A 15,801-nucleotide genomic window follows, 5' to 3' on the forward strand; every position below is an offset into this window, starting at 1 on the left:
AAAATAAGTCCTGAAGTTTACACTATAATCCCATGGTCAACTTAGACATTTATGGATCTAGTTCAATAGCCATTCCATCGAGATCATGCCACAGGAAAAATATAATTGGAAGAAAAAAATCTAATACAGAAGAAAAACCACATATAACATGCAGGCAATACTTTAAAACAAATTTACTCATTGTCAATATTGGTGGATGATACTGTATATTCACAGTTGTTTGTCTTCTTTCCATTTAAACTCTGTCTATTAAATTATAACTGGAATTTTTTTTCCCCTTTGGACTTATTAGGCTGCTAAGGAAAAGCTTGGTTCCCATATAAATGATAGAGCAGTGGGCTGCTTATTTTTTTTAATTATTGCCTGATGTAACTCCACAGGAAGCTGAACATAGGTATGAATTACACATGCTTTACCTTCTGAGATATAAAAACGGACACCTCTCTTCAGGAATCACATGTTACCACAGCTATAACATCATAAAGGATGGTGGACGTCCAAGTTCTTCTTTTTTCACCCACTAGAAAATAAGAAAGAAAGAAAATGTCATTGATATTAAATACTACTGTCAGATGTGACAGTAAATATATTTTACTGTACTTGTTTTGCATTGCAGTGCATTGAATATGTTTAAAACAGCCGTAATAATAAACAGATTGCTTGGCTTCCACCTAAGAACCAAAGAAAACGTAACTGTGCACCACATTAAAAGTGTGCTATACTGATCATCTCATAGATTAAATCCATCCACACAGGAAATCTGCCCTCACACGCTGTTGCTACTGGATATCAATGACTTGAACAAACGTGAGCATTGATCCAAACATATCTCCTCCCTTCCTTCCCTTAACACCCCCGACCCACCTCAGTACCACACCCGCTTCTTTTCATACTCCCAGCGGTATCTTGCCCTTTTCTTATTGGGGGTTATCTTCTTTCCTGTGTTGTCCACATTTCAGTTCTTCCCTCTCTCACTCTCACCATCTCACTTTTCAGCTTTCCTCCTTCAAAGCATAGAGGACACCACTGAAACAAAGGCTGCTTCTGTACCAGCTGAGGCAGCAGGACGGAAGGAGGGTGGAAGAGAGGAAGGGGTCGTAACGAGGCAAGGAGGACAACAATGAGTGCAAAGATTAAGGTGGAGGAGAGAGTGAGCAGGAAGGTTTCATGGTAAGAGACAAACTAAAAGAATCGAAGACAGAAAACGATGAAGGGAGGTGAAAGAAGCCAGTGCATGAATGTGAAAGCAGAAGGAGATAAACGTAAATATATAAATTGCCGTCACATCAATAGTGTGGTCGAGTCTGGTATCAGCAGGATCTCACACACACACAAAGTGTTACAGTTAGCAAAAATTAAATCTGCCTCAAGCAGCACAAACACACTCCACTTTATCACAGGGAGAATCTCTACCTGTCTTCAACGTGCAGTTGGTTTGCAATCGCAGGTATGACTCACCATAGAGTTTCCTAATTTATTATCTGCATTCATCAAATTGAAAACCTTACTCGACAAACCACACTGAAAAACGACAGTGAAGGAAGGAGGAGGAAGGTTGAGTTATTAGTTCTTTATCCTCAATATGACCTTAAGCAGAAAAGCTAAAACTACAGTTTTTGCAGGTTAAACAAAGTTTCATTGTCAGCAAAACTGACAAAGCAGAAAAGGTGTTAATATGCAGGATATGTCCTAAGCAAGGACATGGACGCTGGCAGGAAAAGACACGCATGTGTTGGCACACACAGCTACACTGCACTGCACATTCAGCAAGCCAGCTAAGGGTGGGTATGTAAACTAATCACGCTCTGATAACATTTAATCATTTATGAAACTCATCAAAACTTTAAAAGCTGTCCCACCCTGAAAATGACCCTGAAAGAAATGTGCACTAAGACTACAAAGTACTACAAAGTAAAAAGTACTTCACCAGTTTGCCTGTGCAGCAGAATCCAGGCCAAGGCTTTGTACTGTAGCTCCACAGCAAACTTTCCTGACACTATTTACTATACAGTAGCTGCATATGCTTGAAATGTGGGGTAAAACGCGGTGACAAAGTCAATGTTACCTCTTGTGTCGGTCACCATGAAACCCATTTTTTAGCCATTCGAGAACTGCAACAGAAACAGCAGCATCAATCTTTGATGAAATCCATTACAGCACAAAGCATTAAAGTTGCACCAGACGATAGCATTATATAAACGGTTGGTCAGTGGTTCAGCTTCTTGCAGATCCCCAGCGTGAGCAGACAACATATGCAGTCTAATGAGCCTGCATCCCCAGGGTGAGACCACATGTACTCGGTTTGGATCTGGACTTTGTGACAGTTCATGTATCCTTTATTGTGATCGGGTACCTGGGGTGGCATGCCACACTAACTTTACTCTACACGGTTTAGTGATGATGATAAAAGCTTTGAGAAATCCCTCTATGGAAAAAGAAAAGAAAAGCAGAAAAAAAGTTATCCTAAAAATAATAACGCTCAATTATTCAATATCTTATGTAACCCGAAGCTAGAAAAAGGCATTAACTAGGCTGCGCAGCTACAGGGAGTCTGTTGAATCACAGCTTGTTTGTTCTTTACTCTAAAGTTTAAAACACAGCGTGGAGCGATTCCATGCAGTATGTTTATGTCATGTACAGTAGTCACAGTGCAGATGCATAGTATGAGGACGAGAGTCACAGTGGTCCGGCAATTTATGACAAATTCAACAACAGATTGTGGTTAAAGATGCAGCTACTGTACAGCAGACATCCCTGTGATGAAGTAAATTTAATGGAAATCTACTACTGGACTCAAACGTTTGTCTAGGTTGATCGAAGTGCAACATAGAGACATAGAGTCATTTTCATGATAAGGAATGGCAGCAACATCTTCAAGACCTTAGTCTGTACATTGCACAAAAACATCAGATGTGTGTGTCTGACTTTCTGGAAATACAGTTTATGATTTCGCAGTGAGGGTTAGAGGAAAACCAGATGATTCTGAATTTAGACGTACCAAATATACCTGGGCCCAGTGTGAGCACTGCTGATTTTTCCCTAATATTTATAGGAACCAGCAGAAACTTGACTAGTAAACCTATGTTGCCTGTGATCACACAGACTTTTGCGGATTTTTTTTTTTTTTTTTTTTTTTCTATACAGAGAAAACGTTACATATCGTAAAATGTGTGATCAGTTCAGCGCTGGCTTTCTTAGAGCTATGTTTTGATGAAATATGCATATATTTGGCAGCAATGCCATCTTTGATCTCTCTTGTGGACGAACATTTCCAGTGGTCCAATATTTTCACGTGTCAGAGATCAAAGACTAGAAACGTGTAAATAAACAAGATCCCAAAGCAGTTGGATATAGATTACTTAACCTGAGTCATCATCGTTTTTCAGACAACATATTTTTAGCAGGAAAACCTGATTAGTATACAGTGGACACATCATGTAGACTCTGTTTAAAATACACGTATAACCTAATGTTAATCCTTTCACATATAGACCTATCAACTTTAAAGAAAGTAAAGTAAAAATTCAAATTCACACATTTTCAGGCCACTAGGATTAACACAAATGCATATTTTATACTGTATGCTGTATGTAATGTAACAATGTAACCACAAAAGAGACAAGGAAATTTAATTCATCCTAATTACTAACAATTTTCTAGTCAGACCAGACTCAATTCCAGCACCTAAAAGTAATTAACAAAGCTACGATTTTAATAGCTGCTCAGCATGTTTGTCATTGTATTAAACTTATTATGTACCCCTACTTTAATGATTTACTTACTAATTAATGCAGTTAAACATAAACATACTGTAGAGAGAAGAATGACTCGATTTCAGGAATTTAACATATTGAGTTAATTTGAGATTCAAACACTGCAGCCTTGAACTTTTGACCCATTTGTTCCACAGCTGCACACATCTGTTATCAGGTTGCTGGGGTAGTAATACTTCTACCAAACCTGACAGACTTGTCCTATAATTAATCCTATCGAAGCAAGGCTTACTTTAGCTTAACTAGTACTATTGCATAGTGGTTGAGAGGTCTGGGGATGCTTATAGTCTGGACATGAAAGAAGCTCCATCCTTAGGGGAGCTGTGAAGCTTCTTTGGGTGTAGACAGTAGCTGCATTTTGTATGTACACAGCTTTTATATGAGTGTGTGCTTGTGAGTGATGGTGTGCAACGGTTGACAGAGTTCAGGGATAGAGCCCATCGCCAGCTTTTTGTGAATTATTGAAACAGGTCAGTAAGCAGAAGAAGAACAGCGTCAGTGTTTGTGTTGTATGTCTGCCTGTTGTCAACAGCACTGCCATACAAACTCCCAGCTTTCTGTTCTATACGCTATGCGACTGCACAGTGGGAGCAAATTGCTGCAGCTTTCATTACAGTGTCAAGTTGATTCTGTACAAATGCAAACTATTTAAAGCTGGTGGATTAGAGCATTTGAATGCCTCTACTTTGAGTGGTTATATTTTTCAAAAACCTTTCAGTATAGTTTGCAAGAGCATCAGAATACTTTATATCCTCAATTCTTATCTCCCACTCTCTCTGTATTTTTTCCCTCCCTTGGGCATTTTTTTCCTTTAACGGCAGCTTGTACATATACTTCAGCAGTATAAATACCAAGGGTAGACAGATAAATATAATGATGGCAGACATCTGTGACGCTGTGATATTCAATAACCAGTTACTGGACTTTTCAGTGCTTGAACCAAAAAAGTTGTTTTAATTCAAGCACCCTCCGCAGATTTGTTCATCAATATTAACAATATATAAGTAACAATATATACAGTTCAAACACTATATGTACTGTATGATACAGTACAGTGTGTACTACACATACACAACTTAGTGAGACTTAGTTAAAAAAATACCAGGTCATTTTTTGACTAGTCGTTCTTTTATTAATCTGTTTTTGGTCACAGTATGATCATCGGTGTTGTGATAGTTATCACTAACTTGTGCAAACATCTATTCTATCTGTCCTTTATTCATTCTCTTTATAATCAAAAAACATGTTGAGAGTCAAAGATTCAAACTGATTTTGTTAGCTATTTTAAAATAAACATTTTTGACTATACAGTTGAAGCTGGGCAGACAGTTATTAACTATGATGATCTCTGTTGCCTAAAGACGTTTGTTTCACTATTCCCAGTTCAGTGAAATATGATTCCTTACTAACAGAAACAAGGTGGTTACAGATTTATTTGCATTATTGTAATTAAACAGTTTCTTTTCTCCTTGTTATCACAGCGTCAACACGGGATACAGTATGCTTTAGTAGCTTTAGCAATCACAGTGAGTCATCTAATCTTACCGGTAAAATGAGTCTTGTCTTAGCAGGATGAGTTCATACAGCCATGTGTAAGTCTAATTAGTGCATAAGCATCTGAGTCAACCCTGTTATTCACCTGCTGCAGTCACTCTGAAGATGAGGTGTTCTCAATCCTCCATCCACGGCCAAGGAAGAACTGTGACCATGCTTAAATGCTGGTGTACTTATTGTCAGGCTACTTTTGCACCGTGGCTTTTAAATACAGGAAACTGTCTGTACTTGGCAAGAGTTCATGCAATTCAGGTTTAACTGTATTTCAAAATCATTTTAACAACGACTGGCCTTATTGATTTACTTCAAAGTGAATGCTTTGAAAAGTCCCTGTATTGCCATGACACTGCCACTACACTATAGCTCACTGGCACTAGATGTGTCACTTGATAAGCACTGGTGAACCTGCTGCTAGAACTTGAGCTGTAAGAGCCAGGAACACCATAATCAGGAGCCATTCAGAACGTTCAACAAGAAACAAAGCTTGTAAATATTACTAAAACAAACACATTACTAATTCATTTGAGCAACAATAAACCAGGTTTGTCTTTATATGCCTCCAGGCAGAACAGTATTAAACTGAGTTGGTCTAATACCCTCATTCTACTAGAAACAAACCTGGCAGCAATCTGGAAATGTATTTGTCCCATCCTTACATCATGCTTTTATTTCATATCACATAAAAATGTAAACACCAGCTGATGCTGTGTGCATGTGAGCAGTGGGTGGAGGTCTCTCCAGCTGGACCATCTTTCATCTCTGCATCTGTCATTCTCCACCACCTCATCTTACATCTCCGTGACTGTGCTCCATCCCTCATCCCTGCCTCTCTCTGCCTATCCACGTATCCATCCATCTCTGCCTACACAGCTCCCTCTCCATTCCCATCAGCCTTCAGTACATCTGGCTCAATTTGCTCCCTTAGCTGCACTGATACTGTATGGCAGAAGCACAGACTGCCTCGAACAAAGCACGTTTAAACTGCTCTGTGTTTTATGTTTTAAAATCACTGTAAAAATGAAACGTTATAGAAGTCAATACGTTCCCAACAAACCCAGTACTGCTACATGAACTGTATGAGAGTAATTTAGTAGATTTTTATATAACTGTTAGTCATCTTAACATCAATATATTTGCCACCAAATAACAGTATTGCTATATGGGAAATATAGCAAAAAACAGTGTTTTTCTATAGAGAAATATTGTTCTTCACTATACTTTTTTTTCACTATACAGTACTTTACTATACTATACCTTTATAGTATAAAGGTAGGACTTCAAAGCATAGGATATAACATCAGTGTCGTCAGTGTACCTGTTCACATATTTCTTTCTCTTTCCTTGTGGTTTGTGTTTGAAATTTCTTCTCTGAACAACACAAGCCAAATACTGGTCCATTGGGGCAATCAATTAATTACTAACGACGTGCAGGAGTGATGCTCCAATTAACGCCGGCTACGCAACAGTGCAGGTTGTACATGCGGAGAGGCAGTGAGCAGCAACCCCATCTACTCGACTCCCTACAGCAGCACTAAGCTAATGTTCTGCATAGACTCTTCATGCTAACTGCATGACAACAGAGGGTGTTTTTCAAAGAGCTGTGAGCAAACGACTTTACATTCTAATATTGGCTACTTAGAACAACAAACACGGGGGATATGAGAATGACAGGACAGATGCTGGGCAAAGAAAGTGGGAACCAAAGTCTTTAAGACTTCAGTCCCACAGAGCTGCACAATCAGCGCACACACACACACACACACACACACACACACACACACACACACACACACACACACACACACACACACACACACACACACACACTGCTAGTGACTTAAGCTCTTTCACACTATCACAGGCAGCAGCACAGCAATGGGCCACATTGCTAGTTTTCAAGTCTCCAGAAAAAACATAACACAACATAACGCTGCTACAGCTCTCCACTGAAAAGTGTTTAATTTGAAATACAGCTTTTAACGCAATACCCCATATGATGTTTTACTTGCTTTGAATTAAATGTGGACATCGTTGTGCTGTGCTGTGAAGAGGGCTTGTGACACCAAAAGGGTGGGAGGGTTTACGAAAGATGGTTTATTCAGCTGTATTTTTATTAAATATCTCACTCTGAGATTAATGTCTTACTGTACTAACTCTGACAGTATTCTTCATACTGTACACGTTGTGTTTATAAAGTCATTGGTGTTTGAATTAAATAATTGTGTTTATTAGTTATCACTATTTACACATCTATGATTAAAACGTGTTAAATAACTATAGAGGTACAGTATGTACTGTACATGAAAGCATATACAGTTTATTATATACACAGCATGTTTTACTTTGTATTTCTCTTTTATTACTGGTCAAATTTATTTTATTTATTTATTTTATATCATATTTAAAGTTATTTATGAGCTACTGACCTCCTGAGGTGTTGAATAAATGTGGATGTTGAAATTATAATGCAAATGAGGTGAAATGGGAAAACCATCCTGTGTCATAATGAATAGGCTGTAAGTCATAAACACTACATTTACTGTAGATATGTTTTATAAGCATCAAATGACTTCTGTGGGAGAATTTCTGCTCATCAGTATTAGCTAGCTAGACTCAAAAGGTAACAGTAGTGTCGTGGCATCGCTTTTTCTTATGTATTCCATTCTCAGGTCACCCAGGCGCCTTCCTGTGTTTCTATGTTTTTCACGTATTTCTTACTCCACCTGATCATGATTCAAAGGTACAGTTGCAGCCAGCGTTTTCTGGCCTGGTTACAACCACATATCTTCTACCAGGTAAGTCTGGAAATGTGCTGGCAATCCAGCTTCTGGGGCTGCTATCCAGAAAGGAGCATATCTTTCTCTGAAACAGTGATTTCAGACAGCCAACCTGCCAGCAAGCCAAACAGCTGTTTAGTATTTTCCATCAGTTCACTTGCTAAGTCAACACAAGCTTAATCTCCCGTGGGTTTTTTATTTATTTAACTTAAACTTATTTATTTTATTTGGGATTTATGCCATTTTGATTTCATGAAACAGCTGGCCGAGGAAAGTGTAATCCACTCACAATAATACTGTTATTTGTTCCAGACTGTTAAGTCCATTGAGCTGCATTGTGGCGATATGTTAGACAGAACACCTCGTTGCAGGCTGGACAAGCAGATGGTTGTCCACAAAAAAACAAAAAGATGAGGTTAGGAAGGAGCTGAATGACAGTGCAAAGCAGATTTGTTCAGTTCCTCTGCAGATGTTGTACAAACAAAGACACAAGCTGTGTTTTATAAAAGGAGACAGATTTTCGATGAGAAGTGCAAAAGTCTACCCAAGATACTGTAGATCCAATGTTGTGTCCAATACTTGAATTTGTCACCCCAAACGGTTATTTGATGCATGGGCATCCTTAAATGAGACAAGACATACATTGGTGCGTCAGTACAAATTAAGAAGTTCATAACAATGCAGCTGTAACACCAGAAGTGTCAAGGAGTTCTTTAGACTGAGGGGTTTTGCTGGAAACACAAATTGTTGATTTAAACTTCTGTATGATTTTGAATTGTTTGTAGTTGAGCTAATATTTCTGGTCCTGGTATTACTTGGACAGCACGGGTTAATGTATTGTCTGTATTAGACCAAATAATTTCTGTAAATCTTAAACAACTGGAAAGAGTTGGAGAAGAAGAAAGGAGAGGAGTCCAACACAGAGACCCAAATGCCTTTGATCTGCAGCCCCTTGAAACTGGCCAGCCTACACACAGTGCAAGTTCAGTGCATATCTGTGTGTACGTAATTATGTATCTCTCCACAAAATGTCAGTGGACTTCAAAAGACATCAGACAAGTACACAGGCACACACTGCATTTCCCATTATTTTGAGAAATAGGCCAGAATATATTCTGCAGTGGCATGTTGTGCTGTGTGTGTATCAGGAACAGAAATAGTTTCTGTATTGGAGCCAAGTTTAGAAGTTAGACCAAAGAATAAGAGAAGTTTTTGGAGAGTTGATGGTCTGCAAACACAGCACATACGCTGTAGAAACATGATCCCAGGGTAGCATAAAGCTCATGAAACGTTTATTAACTCAATGTCTTATACACGACTGAACAAACTACAAATCAAAACTGATTTTCTTTTTACTTATTTTTAGTCTGTGACAGTCAGAAAGTAGTGCATACGCTACAGCTGAATACAGAAAATACACATGGGGCTGTAATTATACCAGCAGACAAGTTGGCTGGAAATCAATGAAATCCTGCAAGAAATAGAGTTTGTTTCTTCTCCCTGTACCAAATAAGAAATAGAGAGAGGGCATAGAGGAAGATGACAAGTGTGAAAATTGGATGGTTTGTGAAACGTTCTGTAAGAATATGAAGGTCTGTCAGCGCTGCAAACAGAACTAAAGGAAAGGTGAAAAATAATCCTGAAAGGGGGCCACATAACACTTGAAATAGTGGAATAAGGTGTGATTTCATTCTAGATGTGACATATTTTTTAAATATGAAAAAGAATAGCATAGAAACCACCAATCAACCTCGTCTAAACCACTGCATTCTATATTTTCTTTTTAACAGCAGAGCATATTGACTCATTGTAACTCAGTCTAATGACTCTCATGCAGCCATGCATATCTGTGAGTTACTGGGCATTAGTGAGATAATAGAAAGTGTTTAACTACTGGACCTGGTCTGCAAGGGGCGTCCTGCTGATGGAGGGACCGGGGCTACTGGGAAGTGGTTCCATCCCTTCCAAGTGGGATGCTCTGCAGTTTTAATTGCATTAGTCATACACACTCGTCCAGGAATCTGGGGGCTCCTTCGGGGGGGCAAGTGGACGGAGCCTTCACATTGATGGCTCTGTCTGCTGGACCCCTCTGAGAATTGGCTATCTCCCAAAGTTCCTCATACTTACAGTAGCCACATACACATACATTTAGGGCCAGGGGTGGGCTCTTTCACTGGGGCCTGGGGTGAGGCCATTTGTGGCCTTGCCCACTGGCCCTGGTGGAGAGATCACCACCCAGTTTTAACTGCAAAAAGACATTTAGGGTGAGGGGGGGCACTGTCCGGGGGACACACCGTCAGCCAGTGGTTGTGCTCCTGGAGGTGTCACCCACCTTCAGTGCACTTTAGTTCCACACACTCACGTCCAAGCTGGGTTGCAGGGTTCTGGGGTACCTTTTCTGCTGCCCTCTGCCTCCCCCGGGTTAGGGGGGTTGGGCGGGCTCGGAAGGAGCTGTGGTCCCTGCCTGGGGCCACATTGACGGCAGGCCGGAGACCTACCCTCCCCATGAATGTGATCAAGCAAATGGTGTGGGAGCGAGAATGTATCTGAGAGTGCATTGGTTCACATATGATTGACTAGTTTGTTGTAAGAGAGTTTATGGTGTGTGTGTGTTGATGTGATGATGTGTGTTGCATGTGGGTGGATGTATGCGTCTGTGTTTGTGTGAGTTTGTATGCGTGTGGTGCGGTTGGAGTGTGGAGGGTCCGGGTTTTCCGCCCGGGGTACGATGATCGTCTGCCTGGGTGGTCTCTTTTCTGCTGACCCCACCAATTGCTGGCCTTGTGCTGCAGGCCGCGGTGGCGCCAGGGGATGAGGTTGGCCCCGCTCCGCTCGTGTGGGGGGTGGTGGACTGGGGGCGGGCCCCACTCTGCGCACGGGGGCATCTCCCGGCGGGCTCCCTACGGACCGTGGGTCCTCGGGCTCTACTCTTTCAGGCCGACCCTCCCGCTGGGGGGAGTGTTTGCCCCTGGTTCTCATGGGGCGGACAGCGTTGACCCCTGGTGGCCCGCTCTGGCCTCGGGTGCTGTCTCTGTGGCTGCTGCAGCTCTGCCTGGGGGGCTCTGTGTGGGCGGCTTGGGTCGCAACACCTGCCCTCCTGGAACTGAAGGTGTGTGGGCTCCCTGGCTGCTGGGATTCCTTCCTCTGCTTGCTGGATGGGCGTAGTGGCCGAGCCCCTCACATCACCCTGGCTTCCACAAGTGGTATTGTTCATGCACCAACGTCTGCCTCACCCTTTGGGTGAATAATATCAAGCTACAGCCTTACTAACCTTGTAGTGGGACACTTTTCAAATCCAACTGTAAGTATTATTGATACTTATCACTACCATTATCAATAATGTGTGAATATGGAATTTGTGATGTTGTATGTCATGACTTTTATTAAGTAGTATGGGATATGTATAACAATGCACATCTGTATGTATATGATATGTATATGTTTGTATGAGTATGTGCACATACCCTAACACTATTATTGGTATTAGTATTAATCTCCAAGGTAAACCACAGTACAAAAGTTGTTTAGTTATGAATGTGTTAGCCTAAAGTACATCCATGCTTCTTATTTATTTTGCTCCGATTGTTTACTTAACAGATTTGCTTGGTTTCAGCAGCTGGTTGCACCCTTTACCCCCCACCACCACCACCACCACCCCACCCTCCCGCATACACACCCTAAAGCAGAAACTTAAAGGAGTCATATCATGCTTTTCATTCTAAAAAATATTAGACTTTAATGTCTCAGTAAGGTCTCTGTAAATTTTCAACCCATAAAACCCTTTAGATCGTCCACACTGCCCCTGTCAATGTGTGGTTTTCACTCTCCATCAGCAAACGCTGTGTTTTCTGGGCGTGTCGCAAGCGAAGCTGCTCACCACACCTCTGTGCGGAAGTGCATACCTTTTTTTTGTTGTTGTTTTTTTTTTTAAATTGGCTCCATGGATACGAGCCACCGCACGGTTAGGATACAATAGGTGGCAGTAGTGCGACATTGAGAACGCAATCCACCGCCATCCTCCACAGAAGAAGACGACCCACTACAGAACTGCACGACATTAGTCAGCTGGTTCGTAGCTTAGTAGAACCATACGTCTACGATCCCGAATCTGACCCTGAAGCTGAAGAGGAGGCTGTTGAAGTCACCACATTTCGGCTGATGCAAGATGTGTCTCATTGGTAATGTCGCATTTACTTCAATTTAATTGATTTATGCAAAGCGACTAGCGGTTGCTAATGCGTATGCTAAATGGCGTGTGCAGCTTCAATATTCACAACACGACTTACCTGGAAAACTCTCGTTAATAGAAAACACTACTTTAGATTACATTATACAAATAAATAAATTTGAGAGCATAGCTGAAATAATATAAATACATTTTACATTTACACATTTCACTGTTTTGTCTTACTTGTGCTGCTGCTCTGACAATTTTATTTAAAAAATGTGCATTAATATTTAGAGCAATCACTGCATGACCTACCTGGGAACAAAAAGCATTGGTTCAAATTATATATTGACCTAACGTATTTTTACTGCTTTTAATTATGTTTTTTGTCATTCATGATAAATTTGACAGTAATATGTCTCTGTATCTAAAGTTGTTACAGGTATCTAGTCTACAGAGGCTAGTGAGCTGGTGCTGAGGATTCCTGGGGTGAAGAATCTGAGTTGCCATCTCTTCATGCTTGGGTTGTAGAAGAAGGCAGTTTCCTGATGGATAAAACACTAAAACACTCATAGTATGATTGATGTAGACCACCTGTAGAATAACTCCTTTACCATTTGAGTAAAAATGTGTTTTTTGTGAGTGCAACACTCATTAAGAATTTTTTTTAACTTTATTTATATATAATTTATATGCGTTTTATTTATGGCCGCTTCAACTTTATAGCTTACCATATTAGAAAGAGAAAAACATGTAATTTCAATACTATGATTTTCCAAATAAAAGTGTTTTCCCTTCAGAAACAGAGTTCAGTGAAATACATAATAGTTAAAGCCAACTTTATTGTAAACCAAAAAAATACACCACTACTCCAAAGCTAGAACAAACTGTTACCTTCACACTCCAATGTGCAATGTATAGGTTACTGAGTTAATTAAGAAGTCTGGGGGTTTGAGGACGAAGGAGAAGCTTTTGCAGGGCCTTGCAGACGAAATGCATGAAAGTAGGGTAAACAGGGAGATGTGGTGATCCTTGTTCTCATCACTATTTGGAAGACTGAGCGGAAGCAGTCCTCTACCAGATGGAAGCTGTGGCTGTCCTCACCATCACCTCATCAAAACAAAAGGTACTGCAATCAGAATTGTAGATTAGTGAAATGTTAATTATTATGTAGGTCAAAACCTTCTCTAATGTAAGAACACACAATTCCAGACAAAAAATTAAACCAAACAAGAGGACAGGCCTGTCTGTGCTAAAACAACAGATAAACAGTTGTTACAATTCAAATATAAAATCTAAACAGTATATACCAATTAAAATCTTCTATTACCTATCTTACTGTTGGTACATACAAACTTACATACCTTTACTCCTGAGCTGGGCAGCAGATGTCTGTGTACCAACAGTCTGCAGTGATTTCTCTGTTTGACAGCCTCCTTGCATGTGGGCAACTGAGATTTGCCCTCCTACAGTATAGAAAAGACTGTTACATTTACTGTAAATTGTATTGGTCCTACAAATATAATGGCTATGGTACAAGCTATCGGTAACTGACCAGATAAGCAGCAAGTATTGTAGAGATGTGACTAATTAGCAACTAAGCTTGAAACACAACACAGTAATCATTCCAACTAATCATGTTGTTGATAGAACAATGACATAACCCCAAATCACAAGTTGATTTAGGCTGGACAGGACGGGTTAATAACAAACACAACCGCGTTCTTCTGCAGGTTCTTTTTGTAGCGATCGACCAGCTGTAGCTCTAAAGTGCAAAGGCCTAAAGGCATGCTAACGGCTAATGCAACACACAAACAGGAGCGGCAGCACGTCAACAGGACAAAAGCTCGATCCACCGCTTCCTGCCTGTCGCCGATCGAAGGCCCATCGCTATTAGCTGTTCCCCACACAGGTGTGTGATTGCACCAACTCAGAGTAGCACATTTGAAAGGGACAAAGGCTCAGTTGACTCACTGTGGCCGTTAGCGACGCTAGCGATTAGCTTGTCTCACATGTGGGTTACTGCATTTTAAACAGACCCAACTAACATATTTAGATATCACAAGTATCAAGCACAAACTTACTACAGCGAGCTAGATCCACCGCTTCCTGTCTGTCGCCGCTGGAAGGGCGATAACGATCAGCTGTTCCCCGCAGGTGTATGCGATTACAGAAAAGGACAGACGCTAGACCCACCGCTCCCTGCCCGTAGCCGCTCGATGCCGTTACGATAATCATTAGCTTTTCTCCACACAGGTGTGTGGCTGCAGGAGCCCACATGAGCACATTTGAAGGGGACAAAGGCTCGGTCGACTGGCTGTAGCCGTTAGCATAGCTAGCTAGTAACTTGACTCACACATAGGTTACTATATTTTAAACGGACAAACTAACATTTTAAAACATTATAAATAACAAGCATGTACTTACTTCAGTGAGTGGATGACGGACTTTAGGAATAGATCCTTTTTTTCCAACAGGAGCCGTTAAACAAATCCAGCATTGTACGCACCCTCGTTTGAAATGCACATACGTATAAATGCTGAGGCAGTGTTTCTGGCACCGGTCCGTTAAAAATAAAAGTGACCCACAAATCCTCACTTGTTGATCCCTTGTTAAAGTGAATAGACTTTGGTGTTGGTTAGAACACCCAAGAACCGAACTATTTCTATGGGAGGACTTGGGCGCTGCCGTGCTGGTCTGTTCACGGTGAGTGAGAGGGGGGAAATGGCGGAAGTCCAGTTTTGGTTCGGGATCATTGTGGGGGTGGTGGTTCAGGATTTGCAAGGAGAACTTTCAACCAGTATGACGAAACCCGGGGAACGGCCTCAGAGTAGGTCGTGGCTGTTTTCATTGGATGAGAAAATTTACGTTTTCAAAATGTGAAAAAAGCAGGAAATGCATTTCTACCGTGCTCAGTGTGTGTATATGTGACCCATAGAGTCATAGGGACGCTCCAAAATGTCTAAAAAGTGGATTTTGCATGATATGGGCCCTTTAACCTGTCCACCAACACAGCAACATCACACATATTTTGGATTAGCTAAATAAACCATTAAATAAACCATAAATCAAGAAAAGTATATATATTCCATATATACTCCTCTTGTTAAAGCAAAGCTGTCCATCACAATATGGCAATCAGCATAAGATATGCTGCTTGCTAAACTGCTGGACAGAACAAAAAAAAAAAAACTACTGGACCTGAGTCATTCTAGATGTTTCACTCATGCTCGCAAGTCTCATTAGCAAATAAAGTTTTCATCTTTTCCCCACACACACACATTAGCATCAGATAATCTGTCAGAATCATACATAATAAAAGACTCAGAGAGAAACATCCACCCCACAATGTACTCAACTGGTCACAATAATCTCAGCAAAATTCGATTTGTATGGGGAGGGGAATAATTAGTTTACTCTTGTTTTGAAGTTTTTTATACTGTAGTGAGAAATTATATACAGTATGTGCTTAGAAACAACTAAGCATATGCCCTATGAACCCACTGAACTGACCAGAAGCCAATGACAC

General features: G+C 40.7%; 1 protein-coding gene and 1 long non-coding RNA gene across 2 annotated transcripts in view; one reads left to right on the forward strand and one right to left on the reverse strand.

Annotated features, from left to right (window-relative positions):
* Positions 1–15,801, reverse strand: part of lrfn5a (leucine rich repeat and fibronectin type III domain containing 5a) — an 80,537-nt gene that overhangs the window by 37,583 nt on the left and 27,153 nt on the right. Inside the window, exon 2 of the mRNA XM_029138431.3 lies at positions 417–520. The gene's annotated coding sequence lies outside the window, so the exon portion shown is untranslated. The remainder of the gene's footprint in view (positions 1–416; positions 521–15,801) is intronic.
* Positions 11,798–15,469, forward strand: LOC129603574 (uncharacterized). Its single transcript, XR_008693612.1, has 2 exons — positions 11,798–12,282; positions 12,706–15,469. It is a non-coding gene; the product is annotated as an uncharacterized LOC129603574 (long non-coding RNA).

Source organism: Betta splendens, chromosome 22, assembly GCF_900634795.4.
Source record: "Betta splendens chromosome 22, fBetSpl5.4, whole genome shotgun sequence".
In the NCBI taxonomy this organism is placed as follows: domain Eukaryota; kingdom Metazoa; phylum Chordata; class Actinopteri; order Anabantiformes; family Osphronemidae; genus Betta; species Betta splendens.